At 37.1% G+C, this 16,752-nt stretch overlaps 1 protein-coding gene and 1 pseudogene across 1 annotated transcript in view; both read right to left on the bottom strand.

The window, feature by feature from the left end:
• The window catches only part of LOC128093113 (probable enoyl-CoA hydratase, mitochondrial), a 204,992-nt gene that overhangs the window by 148,461 nt on the left and 39,779 nt on the right, over positions 1 to 16,752 (bottom strand). The gene's annotated exons all lie outside the window — the stretch shown is intronic.
• LOC128092691 (lipase member H-A-like) overlaps positions 1 to 16,752 on the bottom strand; it is a 53,846-nt pseudogene that overhangs the window by 28,591 nt on the left and 8,503 nt on the right.

Genomic DNA, 16,752 nt, shown 5'->3' with positions numbered 1-16,752 from the left:
GAATTTCCAAAATCGGATTAAAGCATCTTGTAGTGTTTGTCAAGTATAGCATCATTAACTCATTTTCGACCAAAATGGTCGTTGTCACAAGATAGCACACAACAGACGAAATATCGATAACAGGCAGCTTCAATATGGCCGACTACAAACTGTAGGAAATAGATTTATTAGCAATTAGAGGGTGACGAATCTCAAGATTTTCAATTTCCCTGGAATCGAGAGTTGAATTTGGCAATTTCTCGGGAATTCCCGGGTTCCGAGAGATTTTTTAACTATGCCAATAGTGCCAATAAAGAAAAGTAATAAATGTGTTTCTTTTCAATGAATTCAGTTACACTTAAGAGCGAGTTTTTCACCAATGTGTACCAGGTCGTATCGAGTTGCTCCGATTTGGATGAAACTTTCAGCGTTTGTTTGTCTATACATGAGATGAACTTATGCCAAATATGAGCCCTCTACGACAAAGGAAAGTGGGGTAAAACGGGCTTTGAAGTTTGAGGTAAAAAAACATAAAAAATCTTAAAATTGCTCGCATTTCCGTAAAACTTCATCAATTCCAACTCTCTTAGATGCATTCGAAAGGTATTTTGAATCACTTCAAAATGTGCCATAGACATCCAGGATTTGTTCGACATTTTCTCATAGCTTTTGCAAATTACTGTCAAAAATTGATTTTTTTAAAACCTTAATATCTTTTTGCAACAGCCTCCAACACCCATACCCCCATAGGTCAAAAGATAGGTAATTACATGGACTATAAGCCTACAGTGTTAACTTTTTGGCCAATCGAAGTTTTTCTCATAGCTTTTCGATTTTTCTTGAACAAACATTTTACAACGTTAGTTTTTGCCCTGTAGGCCGCCATAGCAGCACTTTTTGGTCTCAATTATGTCATATTCGGAATCCTCGGACAATTTCACGTGAGTTAGAAGTATTGGAGTTTTTAATTTGATTGGAAAAATTGCCATTTAGAATGAATTAAATTTTTTTTTAACAATTTGTTGGATTAGGGGTAAAACAAGTTTTCGCCTACTTGATATAGCATTTGACGTATTGATCACAGGGTAAGTAAATTCTGTTTCATTTTTCAAAAATGTTTTATTTAATTATTTTTTAAATCAAATTTACAACTCCAATACTTCTAACTTACGTGAAATTGTCCGAGGATTCCGAGTATGACATAATTGAGACCAAAAAGTCCCGTCTTCTTGGCCTGCAGGGCAAAAACTAACGTTGTAAAATGTTTGTTCTAGAAAAATCGAAAAAATATGAGAAAAACTGCGATTGGCCAAAAAGTTAACACCGTAGGCTTATAGTCCATGTAATTACCCATCTTTTGATTTATGGGAGTAAGGGTGTTGGAGGCTGTTGCAAAAATATATTAAGGTTTAAAAAAATCAATTTTTAACAGTAATTCGCAAAAGCTATGAGAAAAAGTCAAACCAATCCAGGATGTCTATAGCTCATTTTGAAGTGCTTCAAAAGACCTTTTGAATGCATCTAAGAGAGTTGGAATTGATGAAGTTTTACGGAAATGCGAGCAATTTTAAGATTTCTAAGGTTTTTTCGACCTCAAACTTCAAAACCCGTTTTACCCCACTTCCCTTTGTCGTAGAGGGCTCATATTTGGCATGAGTTCATCTCATGTATAGACAAACAAACGCTGAACGTTTCATCCAAATCGGAGCTCCTCGATACGACCTCTAGAACAAACCGAGCAATATTTACAAATACTGCCTCTTAATTTATACTTATTCAATGAAACTACTAATTGCCTCATTATTTTTGAGAAATGATTTTTGGGACACAAAATTGTAGTTTAAAATGTTTTTGAATCATTGAGTGATTTTCAAAATTTGCACAAACTTGTTATTGGATTTTTGTTCAGTCAAAATAGCTAATATATAATTTCCCAATATCTAGATTTTTGGCAATAGGATAAATAACGACTCAAAACAATAAATTAAAGTAGTTTTTTTTTCCTTTTTAAGGTCAACTGTAAATATTCATTAAAGAAACATTAATCAGGAATACTCGAATGTTCACATTTGGCGCACCATAACTTTACAAAGATTGGCAGAGTTTTTTTTTTCATCCAAATATAATTTAATATTGAAGTTGTTGCGGACTTATGGACATCAATAAAGGAAATCATCTCGGTACAGCAAAATTAATTTATTTAAAATAAAAATAAAAATAAAAACAAGATTACGAGGATTGCTATGCTAGAGAGAGGATATGGAAATTAAACTTATCTTGAAAAGGCTTGTCCACGTAGAAATAATAAATGAAAATAATATTTAAAAAACTTTATTTTTTTTCTGGGGTATTACTGCTAAATATGGTTTGAGATAAATTTTGGGGTCCACGTTAAATTGGGTTCTCTCAATTATAGTTACTGTCGATCTTCTCGATATCAATATTGCTCCAGCTGTCAATAAATTTTTCAGTCCCTTCAAACAGATTGCTTTGATTTTCCGTTCTATAATTTGATAACTCCCGCTCTCGACGGTCCCTTCAATATCGCCAACGAGAGATTCCACTGTATTAAAATTGTTGATAAGTTAAAATTTACACTTTCTTAATAAGAAGATTCCCGAGCAGGGGTAAATAACACGGGAATACCAAATTTTGGTATTACTTGGGCAAATAACAGCGACCAAAATGTGCCCTTGGTTGCCCAGTAATAGATGGTAAAATACCATGAAATCATACCAAAGTCTAGTATGTGGAAGGGCACAACAATACCAAACCATGTTATTCCAAGGGTAAAATAATACCTCAAAATAAAACCATTTCAATACCAAGTTGAGGTCTTCTGGATTTTTGAACATTGCATGAATACCAAAACTTGGTATTGCCATGGTTTTAATTTTAGGTATTCCCGCGCCCTTGGAAAATCAGATTTTGGTATTCCTGTAGTCTTCCACATACATGATTTTGGTATGATTTCATGGTATTTTACCATCTATTACTGGGCAACCAAGAGCTCATTTTGGTCGCTGCTATTTGCACAAGAAATACCAAAATTTGGTATTTTCATACCATTTTTAGTGCAGCAGTTGCAGTTAGTGGAAAAACGGAAATGATCCATATGCAACAGCCAAATCTACTCACCTGATGATTCCATGTTGTTCTTAGTGATATTCTTCACCACACCGAATGCATTTGTCATTGATGAACGGCCTGTGCTTGAAGTTCTTGAAGCTTCTGAAAAATAACAAGATTGAAAAATAAGTATTATTGAAATGAAACTGGATTGAAATTCACCAAAATTCAATAATCTGTTGATTGACTCGTTTTTCAAAGTATTTGGTTATCCCAACTTAGAGAAATTTCAAAGTTTTTGAAAAAAAATATTAGTGGGTATATCACAAAAAAAATAAATCAGCTTTAAATAACATTTTTAGGTTTCAAGTCATTTTAGCGGAAAATTAATTATTTTGTCAAAATTGGTCAAAATTTTCCCATATCCCACTTTAATACCAAAAAAATACCAAAATGTGCCATACTGACTTAGAAAATTTTCCACAATTTCAAGTCATTTCTGTAGGGGGTATATCAAAAATGTTTAAAATCAAGTTTGAAATTCCCGGTTTTTAATGAAAGCATTCGCTTTGAGACATCATTTTAGCGCAAAATTAATTATTTTGTCAAAATTGGTCAAAATTTTCCCATAGTTTCAGAGGAATTTGATAAAATACTGTAATACCAAAAGAATACCAAAATGTGGTGTTCGACCATTGACAAATTCTGCAATTTTGCAATATCAAAACAATACCTTAAATCGGTATGATACCACATTTTGCTCTTGCATAATCCTTAAGACAAATTTTAAAGGGTCCAGGAATACCAAAATTTGGTATTGATACCAGAGAAAGGTGTTATTACGCATTTCCCTTGTTATTTACCCATGCTCGGGTTAGAAAGGCATTGGTTTATTCGAACTAGAACATCTAACATTGAACATCCAATGTTCTCAAATTACCCGGGAGTCGTTGATCATGGCCGTTCATCGTCATCCACGACAGACACGGACGACGAAACAAAGATTAATGCAAAAAGAAACTTTTTCATAGGGCAATGGTCAATATGGAGACTTTTATGTAAAATTGTCTAGGGAATCGATACTCACTGTCGGTTTTTAATATTTTGACGTTCAGACCGCTTTTCAAAAAAACAGTTTTAATAAATGATTTTTGTATTTTTTTTATTTTTTCGTCAATCTTTTTGAAACATCTTAGGCTATATCCTTAATAAATTTGAACGAAAAAAAATCGTGACATCACCTTCGAATTTAACTTTTAAATTCAAAAATCAAAAAATGTCATAGAAGTGGCGTGTATTTGTATTACAGTGTATTTTTTTTTCAAAAAGCCCGTCCAATTTCCTACAAGTTTGTCTTTAACCACTTTTCGATATGATGCAACGGCTTCGAGATACAGTAATTTTCAAATTACAAAATACAAAAAATATTTAAATAACCTACGCCCTTCTCAAACATTATTTTCAAGTACAATTGGCTCCATATACACAAAAATGGCTTATATAGGCCTAAGATAACAAGTCTACAAAGTTTCATTCAAATCGGAGAGGGTCGGGTACAAAAGTTCCAGGAAACTTTCTGATTTGAGCTGGAATTGAAAAAAAAACTTGGTAATATTACATCTGGGAAGGAGTACATCTTTTATGTCAGAAAAAAGGTGTAATTTTACCTCTGGAAATGTGTAATTTTACAACTTTTCTGGTGTGATGTCACTTTTTCAGTCTAAATTGAGGTAAAATTACACCATAAAAGAGGTAATATTCAACCTTCCAAAATTACAGCTTCCCAATTTACATTATTTTTTTCTGTTTATTACAGATTTGGATTAGAAATTGAATTTTCTACAAGAAGTGACTATTTGAGTCGAATTTGTCACTTCGATAACTCCGTGACGTTGCATCGGAGTGAGAAACAGCGAAATTTCTACCCTTTTTGGATTCATACAAATTAATAACTTATGTTTTAGTTATAATAAACATTTGTCATTGATAACCCACAGAAAAAAATAATGTAAATTTGGAAGCTGTAATTTTGGAAGGTTGAACATTACCTCTTTTATGATGTAATTTTACCTCAATTTAGACTGAAAAAGGGACATTACACCAGAAAAGTGGTAAAATTACACATTTCCAGAGGTAAAATTACACATTTTTTCTGACATAAAAGATGTACCCCTTCCCAGATGTAATATTACCATGATTTTTTTTTCTGTGCAGCTGCGATTGTTGATTTGACCAATAAAAAAACAAACTAAAACTTGAAATGTTCGACCTTTCAGCCAAAAGGTGTCGTTTTTCTCGCTGGAGAACATATCGTTAAATAATGATTCTTTCACAATAATAAAAAAAATTTCTTCCTCCAAAAGTAAATTAGTAACCTGTTTTAAAAAAAATCCTATGTTTTTTTTAAATATTTGAATTCTGTTTCAATAGCACTTGAAACTTGAACTTAAAAACTTATTTAACCTGTTCTTAGTATAAACTTGTCCTTAGAGCCCGATAATGGCAACCTTGTAAGGTTAGGTTATTGTCACTGTGATATTGATATACTTTTTGACGTCAGAGTGGGACTACAGCGTTTCTGCGCACTTCTTTTCCAAAAAGTTAACAATCCAAATAAAATGTTTTATTCATGTTTTTTGTCACCCCTTTTTTGTTAGGAGTGAGAAAGGCACCAACGCCATAGGTGGATTAAGTTAGTTCTTATTTATTTAAAATTTACTGTTTCGGTTTATCGAGTGGCATCCCGCTTTGTCGTATTGTGCAGCCACTTTTCTGCAACGTTTGCTTAATTTTCTACGTCTGTTTGAAGCCATTTTCCTTCTTGTATAATAGACAACAACTTGCGCACCTTTAGTGGACCGCACTGTAACTGACTGCGTTGTTTGAAATGTTTGGATTTTTGTAGTTTGCCTAGGAACGGTCGTGCTCGAAACGATCGGTGAAACGGATGTTGTATCGAAATTTGGAACTGCCATTTGAACGATTTCTTCCGAGGACGTGGGCTCTGAAGGTACTTGATTGGGAACAGCAGCGATTGTGGTGTCGAAAGAGGGCGCTGTTTCACTACCATGATGTAACGACCCCAAATGATGCATGTGATCGAAGAGAGGTGATTTGGGTGTCGTTCTAAGGTAGAAGTCTCCTCCTGCTCGGTTGTTGAATATCCCTAGATTGTTCGGCTTGTGGTCTTTGCACATTCCTAGCAGATATTGTGGGTAGCTGTCGCAGCGATTTCCTAGGTACAGGGTCCACGGGCTGAGTGATAGCCGGAACAGTGTTGTCGAGTGAATGTGGCTGCAGAGAAGTTGGTTTGCGAACTCGGCATCAGTTAAAAGAGGGAACGTACAGTGTGGTTGGGGATTGGTTCCTCCGTTGGGGTAAAAGTTGTCGTGACCATCGCCAAAAAGGACACCACCGAGGCCTCTCGTGGTAATGATCATCTGAACGTATTTGGCGTCCGTGCTATCCAGTCGGTATTGCAGACCTCTGTCCTCAGGGACGGTAAAGAATGCTCTTGCGGGATCCAATCCGTAGATTTGACCAATTTCACCGTTGAAGTTGTACCCCGTTTGACCCATGACGTGGGCACCCAAACTGTGACCAATCAGTATCATATCCTTCAGCTCGAGTCCATTTTGAACTAAAAATCTTATCAATTTAGTTAAATAGTCCGACACTATCAACGTATTTTCTGTAGCTGCTTGCTTGTACTTGTACGCTGACAGCTGCTTCCACTGCACAACACACACGTTTCTATCGAGGTGTCTTATTACTTTTTGTGCAATGTCCTGCACCCACAGCTTGCGTGCATCGTCTGTCCAACCGTGTGTTACAAACGCTATCGGCTTGGAGAGGTTAAGCTTCGAGCTTATTTCAGGATCATCCAAGATGGTATTCCTGAGTTCTGTAGAGTTCCTGCAAGCAAACTGTGCGTCACAACACCACCGAACAATGCGGAACTATAATATTACGCACCCGTGACCACACCAAAACGAGACCAGGTCTTCAACCGGATCAGTAATTTCTCCATGCAACAGAAAGAAGATGTTGTTCGTTGCAAGGGTAGTCATTGTATCCATCAACTGACCGATGTTGTTATCCGCAGTTCTGTTAAACAGATCTCGCAGTCTTCCGTTTACACTTTCGAATACGGTTAATGTTCCAAAAAGAATCACAAGTAGATGCATTTTCACAGCTTATCCAACAAATATATGCACTTCAACAGTCGATTTCCTTAGTATAGTCCACAATATCTTCATTTAGATCACGGTAATGAACACAAGTTACGCGATACGGTCGACAGAACGTTTAAAAGTATACTAAGAGTTATTTCACCTCAGCTAGGTGATATTTATAGTTTAAAGATGCGTGCCATATTCTATAAACTAATCCACTTGTTGCCCGGCGAGACGTGCTGACGGTCATAATTTTTTTTATACAGTTATGTACGAGTTCCTTTCACAGATTACCATTCAGAGACTTGGCATTATCGTTACTGTTCATTCAAATGGTTAACTTCATCACTAGGTTAAAGGGTCTTTGACCCGTTCACAATGTCAAGATATTTCATTTGTTATTGTCACGTACGCAGTTATTGCAACCACTTGCGGTCAAATTCAACAAGAATTTTTACGTTTAGGTACCGTGGGAAAATGGTGTGCGTTACAAGTAAATAATAAATATTTATATGAAAACTATGAATGAGGAAGCCAAGTTGCTACGTTTATCAACATTTTGAGAAAGTTTTAGTTTTGTTTTGGAATTCTTAGCAAAAAACGTGATTTAGTCTCACTTTTACAATTATTTCTTATCTTCAGCTTTACAAACCATAACATCCTAGTGGTTGTGCAAATTTGAACGTGATTTTTTCTTCTTGCTTTATGAGGAACGCGGCTGGCGCTATCAAATGACACGCTTCAGGAATCGAGAAAAGCTTCAATTATTGGTTCTTGAAAACCAGTGACAGTAGTACTCGCGTTACAGAGACGAAAAACTTGCGTTGCACAAGAGGGTAGATGTCCCTATTTTGAACCTACCAAGCAAAGCTCTTACTAACTACACTTTTGACATTTTTCGAAGTTGTGATGTTTCAAATCAAATTATTCGCTCTACAGCATTGCCTTGGCGTTCTCGATTGCGAGATTTCTACTCGAAACTAGGTGTTCGAAGGTTTGATTGTTGAGGCAATTGCAAACCTCTTTTTACACCTTAGCTTCCATCCACCCCGGGATTCGAACTGACGACCTTTGGATTGTTAGTCCAACTGCCTACCAGCGACTCCACCGAGACAGGACCCAGGGAGACGACTCCTACACCTGGACTGAGCTAACGACCTAACCTATTTAGGTTAGTCCGGGGCCAACATTTACTTCCCGTCCGACGGAAGGCGTGATCAGACAAATCTCGTCTCGAAAAATGGCACTGGGACCGTCTGGGATCGAACCCAGGCCGACAGGGTGAGAGGCAATCACGCTTACCCCTACACCACGGTCCCGGATTAAGTTGTGATGTTTATTGGACCGTAATTTGGAGCTCGGAGGCCTCGACGTCGGGTTTACATGTATTAATGTGAGGCATCGAAAAACCAATGCCATATCCTACTAACCAAAAAAACAAAATCTAATCCCGTGATGCTTGACGGAGATGCTGTGGATTCAACGGTCTCATGCAGTGTCAACAGGTATATACACCCAAAATTCAGAGTCGAGATAATCGTTCTCTCAAAATTTATTGAGGGCTCAGTGCCAAAATCGATAGAATAATGGTACCAACTCACACCATCATAACAAATGAGTTCATTCGTTAGTTGAATCAATAAATCTCCAACAAGTGTCATACATCGACTTCTGACTTCTCCTTGGTCACCAAGCTGTGGTGGCCGAGGCAGCTAAGTCATTGGATTGGTTTGTCAAAGGTCTCTGGTTCGATTCCCGTTGTCGACACTTTTGGTTTTTTTGTTTGACGGATGAACTTTTTTTGCAAATGAACCTCGAGAGAATAGTTCTATCGCCCATCTCGAGCTGTGTTCTCTGCGTCCGTGAATGGTACCACTATTCTCTCGACTCGAGACCATCATTCTCTCGGACTAGCGCTGCCAGTTTTGGGTGTAGCGATAAGCTGTTTGAGCCTGTAACTTCAACTATCGGACTAACGTTCCTCCCTTTCGTTGAACGGCAGGTTTCTTGGGAGGGCGCCGGTATTGACTAATAAAGTAGGGATCTTCAGAGGTTGAATAGTGAACGATGGTTGGCTCCTACTGATCATTTTGCTTCATTGTTCAACATCAGCAGATCTGTCGATTACGGAGTAGCAGCTCATGCTCATGCTCATGCTCATGCTCATGCTCATGCTCATGCTCATGCTCATGCTCATGCTCATGCTCATGCTCATGCTCATGCTCATGCTCATGCTCATGCTCATGCTCATGCTCATGCACATGCTTACTTCGTAAGGACACTTGTACATTCAAATGGCGGTCGCATGATTGTGATGCATGGCGGCATGAATGTTTATCAGAATCTGCATGAAAACTGTCCTCATGCATTTTTTGCGATAACGTCATGATTCGAAATCCGGACACTTAGTAGCATATTATTTTTGTTATAGCTGGCAAAAAATCATATAATAAGTTGGAAATGTAGAAATATCATCAGGATGTAGTATAAACAGTCAGTTTCAAGAAAATGCATGCAAAATATGCCTTTTCTAACAATTTTTCATCAGAATTTTAAAATTAAAATGACTTGTTGTGCTTCGAATCCCGGACACTGATAAAAGCTGATTCGAAATCCGGACACTTTTGCTTCGAATTCCGGACACTCGATTTTACTTATGAATCGCACAAATTAGGACTGAAATGTTAGTGAATGGCATTCTTTAGGTCTCAAATAAGCTGTTAACATCAAAACAATCGATAGTTTATATAAAAATTTGCTAGAATTTGAGGAAATGAAAACCATAAATTTCTGCTTTGCCTTCCCGGTGCTTCGAACGCCTATGAAATATTTCAAGTGAAATGTTTCGCATTTTTGGTAAACTTATAATTTTATTGTATTTAATTATTTTGGAATTAACTACAGCGTTCAAACAAACTTTTAATGAAAGTTGATGTTGGAATTCATCAAATAACACAGTTTTGACATTCATAATGCAAACTTATATCCGAATAATGGATAAAACAAGATGAAGTGTCCGGGTTTCGAAGCGTCTGGGAATTCGAATCATGACGTTATAGGGGTATGACATTTTTGCCCGTTACCGACAATTATCGACATTACCGACGGCTTTTTGGTTGTATTTCACAAAAAAAACCTTAACGGAACGAGTATTGAACCACCAACTTCTTGGATGTTGATCCGACACGCTACCACCGCACCATGGACGCTTGATGAAATGTGAGTGAAAGAGCACCAACATATTCTTCTCTTTGGAGTGTTGCTCGGGGTCGGGCCAGCCTAATATGTGTTGGTGAGAACTGCAGATCGCTGAAATGTTTACACGCGGGCAAAAATGATCTACGGGCTTGCTGCAAAAAATGTTATAAAATGTGACATTTTCTGCAGCAAATCCACTGTTGCAGATTTTGAGATATATTTTTCCTTTGGGTGTATGAAACGCCAAAACACGGGGGACATCTTAAGGGTTTAAAGTAAAAATTACAAAATAATGACATTTCCAATGAAAATCTCCCAATGCTCTGCAATGAAACGGTCATTCTGTAATAATTCGGTTAAATGCAAATCACATAAAAGCCAAGTTTTCGCAGCAGCAGCAATTAATTCTGCACATTTAGCCCTAAACGCAAACCCATCGCCGAGGAATATCAAACAAATATTTTCGCTGCGCATGGTTTCGGTTCAATAAAATTCTACTTGCACAACAGCCCGAAATTATTTTCCCCTTTCCTCCCCAAACACCAAAATTGCTTCATTGCTGGCCAGCATAAACATCGGAAAAGCATAGAAAAATGCCCTGCCCGCCCCAATCCCCCTTTTTACCACCCAAAGTCAACGCGGAACGGATTCACAACTCGTTCGCCTCCTCTAATTGTTTTCATATTGTGGTTAAATGATTTCATATTTCAACAACTTTTTGGGTGTGCGGACACGTTTTCAAACGGCCGGGGGTTGGAAAATCCCACATGACACCCTCCTGCCCTCAGTCAGTCCAGCCCCGGTGGAAAATATTGGCCCTGTTTTGCTACACGTGCAACACGCAGTGAGTTCTGGGAGGATGAAAAAAAATGAAAAATGAGAAAATTATTCCAACTTCAATAACCTCCGCAGTTTTGGGAACGGCACAACAAAAAAAAAAATCTGTGAAAATTTGCTTGTTCAAGCCAAACCAAACATATTCGATACTCACCATGATACACAGCTTTTTACGACGGTACATGTGTTTCCCGAGTGCCCTCTTTTTTGCCTCCCAGATATTAAATCATCACAGATTACTGCGAAAATCCCAAAACCAACTATTAGAGATGTAGGTTTGCCAAAGTGTCGATTTAGCGAGGGGTTATCGTACCGAACCGTGGGCGTTCTTCTTCACACAAAAAAACACCTGATCACATTTTTGGGCCCTCGATGAAAAATTCGTTAACATTCAAAACGGGGGAACCTCATCTGCTTGTTTTTTGTATCCACACTTCGTCATAAGAAAAGTGCCTTTTCTGTTTGAAGGGTGGCTTCTTCTGGCCAAAATCCGGCGCGAAGCAACAACACGGTTCAAGTACATTATCACCACGAAATTAAATTTTGGGGAGAAGCGATGTCGTTAAATTTTACGATCTCATCATTTTCGTTTCAAAAGGAAGCGCGGCGAAATTTCGGTTTTATCCGCGACGATGTTGTGAAAAGCTTCGTTCGACGCTGTGTTGAAAAGAAATAATGTTGTGATTATTTTGGAGCTTGATTGAAGCGGGGGATTAGAGTGTGGTTAGCAGAATCTTTTAACAGGTGAGATTTAATTTATCTTAAGGATCTTTGTTGGTTTTGAATAGCTTCAATGTGCTTGCCATTGCCAATATTTTGTGAAAAGCTTAAATTTGTATTTGAAGCTATTGGCTTATTTCAATTGTAAATTGTGCAATAGTCAAAATATTTTCATTTTTATGTAAAATACTTTTAAAATGATTCAGCCTCAAATGAGTCAAAATTGCAGTTGGTTTGAATTTGACTTCAACAGTTTATTAAAGATGAAGGTAATAACATTCAAAATAGTAAAAAATAGAAGGAGAGTAGATTTCATAACATTATAGACACCATTCCAAGAAACTTCCACCAAGAAAAAATCAAATTGATGACAAACTGATGTTTTGTAAGAGATGAAAAAAAATTTAATAAATTTAACAATATTTAATTTGCAGGATGATTGTAATTCTGAAAATTTTCCTTGGTTTTTAAAATCAACTAATAATAAAATCCATCCACAAATGAAAGTCCTTTACAAAATGTTTTTTTTTTTGCAATTTTGAAACAAATTGTACGTAAAACATAATTATTTCATCGCAAAAGAACGATTGAAACCAATAGCACGGCGTATTATTCCGAGAACATTAAGATAAAAAAATCGGCAAGTCTGATCAAAATCAAAGCTGTAAAAACCAAGAAAATCGTTTTATGTGTACGTTTTGTTATGAAAATACAGCAGAAAATATTGCCCGGATACTATTTAGATCATTAAAAAATGCTAAACTTACAGTATTTCCAAAAAACACTTTTTATTATCCAATAGGAAGGAGCCTATAATATTTTTTTTTCAATACTCTGACTACACCATTACATTGTAAATATTTTCAAATCAATCACATTGTATAGAACAGTTTGCTGAACAAGTTTCAAAAAGAATATGTTTTGGTTTAATATAAGCAAAAATATATTTAATTTCTTAAAATTAAGAGTAACTTTCTCCAAAATTTAAGTTCCAAAATACAATATAAATAAGGTCTAATTAGAAACTTACTTGTTTTCATCAAGGGTCCTGATTGCTCAAAATCAACCACTCCGTTCGCGAGCACAAATAGCAGGTGACGCGATACTGCCCTGATGAATTCCTACCGTTTGTCACTTTCACACCATTTGCTCCCTAACACTCTCTCTTCTACTCTCCTTCTCTCTCTGATCGGCTCAGTCTCCGAACGGCTCAGACAGGCCGAACGTCGCCGATTACTCTGAACTGAACACATTTCTCGATTATATTTTCAAAAGGTCCTATCTGCATAGGAAACCCATGAGGGATAGGTTGTTTTGAAAATTTAATCTAGATTTTTTCTCTGATGCGCTGCGTTATACTCAATGATTTGGGTCGCCTAAAATCAGTGTTATCAATCAAATTGTGCATTTATTTTGATTTCATAACATTATAGACACCATTCAAAGAAACTTCCACCAAGAAAAAATCAAATTGATGGCAAACTGAGGGCGTGAAGACAAAAAGACTGCCACGCGGGCATTTTGTGAGAATGGCTCTTCGCTGAGCATGGTTGTGTGTGAGTGTCGTCGAGCAACGGAGTAGGCAAATATTTTCTTGATGTATTTGTTCACTGGGTGAACAGTTCGGGCCACTCGCTAGCTGCTTGCGAGTATCATTCGCTCATGAATGCTAGCGGGTTGGAATAGGTGACGAATGGATAGGCGATGAGTGAGTGGTTTCTGTTCATTGAACCGAAAATCAGGACCCTTGGTTTTTATGAATTTCGATCTCAGCATCCAATTGTTCTTCTTTTGTATTCCAATTACACAAATTATAGAGACTTTTCTAAGCTACTAAATAAAAATTCTTCGGACGTATATTAAAAGACACTATTTCTGAAAATAAAATTTCCTTTTTTTCACCCTTAATTAGGCTCAAATATGTAAATCTTCTAAATGATGTATTTTCTATAAAACAAATTTAAAGTACTTTTCTGTCTTTCTATGTTCTCCAACAAACATGTTTCTTTTTTTTTCTAAAAATCATAACTTGGCGGCACATTCTTTTTTCTTTTTCATCTATGGCTCAAAAAATCTAATCTTGTACCTTTTTCTTAACTTTGAAACTGAACTTCTGAAGCCCTCGCAAAGTATGAGCATAAACAAATACTCAAAACAAAAGTGCACGAAATTGACCGATTCGTAGAGAAGTGCTCAGCTGTCAAAATGCTTTTCCACTCTTTTCTCGTTTTGCTACAGATTTTTTCTACAAGTTCCATTCATAATAAATGTCAATATTTTAATATGCCCCAAATCGGCACAAATATGGTGTTTTAAATTTTATAAAAGATTGTTTAAAAACCCAGAGATGATAATCCAATCGTGTTTAAGTAGTTCACAAATTGAAATTTAGTTTTGATGTTGCACGCTCAAACTACAAACAAATGAATCTCTTTTCTACATATTTCCAAACTATTCTTGTGAATCCTTGTGAAAAATACTAGCTTAACTCGGTATAAAAAAGTTTCGATTTTTTTTCTATTCACTGAAGAAATTTGTTTCATTTTGTGGTAGTGGCAATTGGTTGATTGCGTCCTTGGATAAATATCTTTCCATGATACAAAAAGTTCACAAACAATTTCAAAGTTAAAATAGTAATTTAAATTATTTATTTTTTTAAATTAATATTTTAAAATAATTGAATTGTCAACAAATTCAACAAAGATCTGATCACAATCTTTGTTATAGTTTAGTAAATTGCAGTTCTATTTGTTTCTATTCAGGATCACTGAATCTATGCTTTACAAAACACAATTTATTTCACACAAAACCTATCCAAGCCCTGACTTTGATAATAGTCGCTAATCTCCTCGAAGTTTATTTGTTTACAAATTACCTAATTTTAAAATAACCAATCTTATCTCCATCGGTAAACACATACATGTCCTCGGCCAAGCCTAGCCCACACCCCATTGTTAAAAGTCACCTAGGACTTCCTGGCCATGGTTTTCAGAGGGAGAAATCGCTCTCACCACCACCAAAATCACGGAAGTAACTTATCACTATCTCATATGCAATTCATTCCACTTCCTTTTTCCGTTCAACTTCCCGATACAAATTTTAAACTGCTGCGGTCGCCCCATATGTGCTGGCAGCACCACAGACCTGAGCCTCGAATTTAAAACAGGATCATCGATTACCCAAAACCGTTTATCGCTTTTGGGTTGTTTTGCATAAACAAGACTCCGGGCCGGGAAGTTGCGGCCTCGTCCTCGAAAGGAGCAAGAGAATTTGCAAGGATTTTTCTGTACACGAAACCATTCAACGTGTGCAGTGATGTGTGTAAAGTAAGGATATCGTGCAGCATCCCACATGTGAGTGTGTGTGGCGTTATTTATTTGATTTTTTTCTTCCCTTGACTTGCTTCTCACTTGAGCGCTTCCGTTGATCCTTTTTCAAAATTAAGGGATCAATTTTACATGTTTGCACACCAGTTTAAACAGAATTATCCCGTCGAATGGCTAAGGACAAGGACGCGCGGGCACGTGTGTGTGTGTGTTTTTGCGCGCGATGAAAAAGATTTAAACTTTGTGATAAAATCGCATTTGGTCGGGTGCGTGCGTGTGTGTCTTCCAATTTATGAGATAAATTTGCATGATTGGATTTAGAGAATGTAACCGATATTGGAAATCAGAGCAGAGCACACTGCTGAAAAGTGCTGTTGATTGAACACTTCTCTCTAGTGCTTTGTTCCGCAACAGATTATCCTTGGCGAACACGTATTTGTAGATGGAAATCGAATTATCATACTCATTTTATTTAGTTTGTTTTATCTACATTGCGTATATTCAGATAAACTTCAAATATGATTTAAATGACAACAATTTAAAGAGTCAAATTAATATTAAAGTCTTTGTTCTTCTAGGTAGATTACAAAAACAGCTCGTTCTGGAAATCAAACAAGCACTTAGCAACATTTCTTGGTCACGGCAACAGCTGTTTCCATACTCAAATTAAAAGGGGTTACAGTGTTTAGTTAAATTTCAAACATCATTACGCTCCTCGTTAGTCAGCAAAACCAACTTCAAGTCAATGTTCTAACTAGGCAACTCCGACCAAACTGGAAATCTCGGTCAGGGCCGTCATCGTATGATGTTGTAACGCCACACGTTTCGTACCGCCGTACCCTCCGGATGAGTAATAGCTTAGAAGGGAAACATCACACCGCCGTAGCAAATGGCAATGTTTGCCTAAATCGAATTAGCAGTAATTTATTGCTCCCGGGGTCTGGCACCGGTCCAGGACACACGAACACACACACCCTTGGTGACCCAAATTTCCATTTATGACAAAGTCCCGTCGTCGAGGTGAGGCTTCCGAATTTGGCAAAATTAACCACAAAATGACTTTACACTTAACGGAGGACAAATCAAAGCTGAAGTTGGCATTTATTTTCGGGAAAAAGGTCCGCAAAAGACAATGTTCGGCCGGGCTTTAAAACGATTCCGACGCAGGTATTCGAGATGAACCCCTGAGCGCGAAGAATGGGATCATTTTCGAGGGTGCGTGTCCCTTCGCTCAGCCCGGACTCAATATGACAAAATGATAATTCCTTGAATAATTTCCACACACTTTGGGCCCGTTGCCACCGTCGCACACAATGGAACCCGGGCTTGGGAACCCCGGAGTGAGGACTTCGAGGACAATTCGAGTGGTGGTTGAACAATTGACTTTGGTAGATGTGGTCTGATTTATGCCTACCTGGGCTGTAGTGAATCTTTCTTCGACTTCCAGA

Source organism: Culex pipiens, chromosome 2 (assembly GCF_016801865.2).
Source record: "Culex pipiens pallens isolate TS chromosome 2, TS_CPP_V2, whole genome shotgun sequence".
NCBI lineage: Eukaryota > Metazoa > Arthropoda > Insecta > Diptera > Culicidae > Culex > Culex pipiens.
This window is presented reverse-complemented; position numbering and strand designations above follow the sequence as displayed.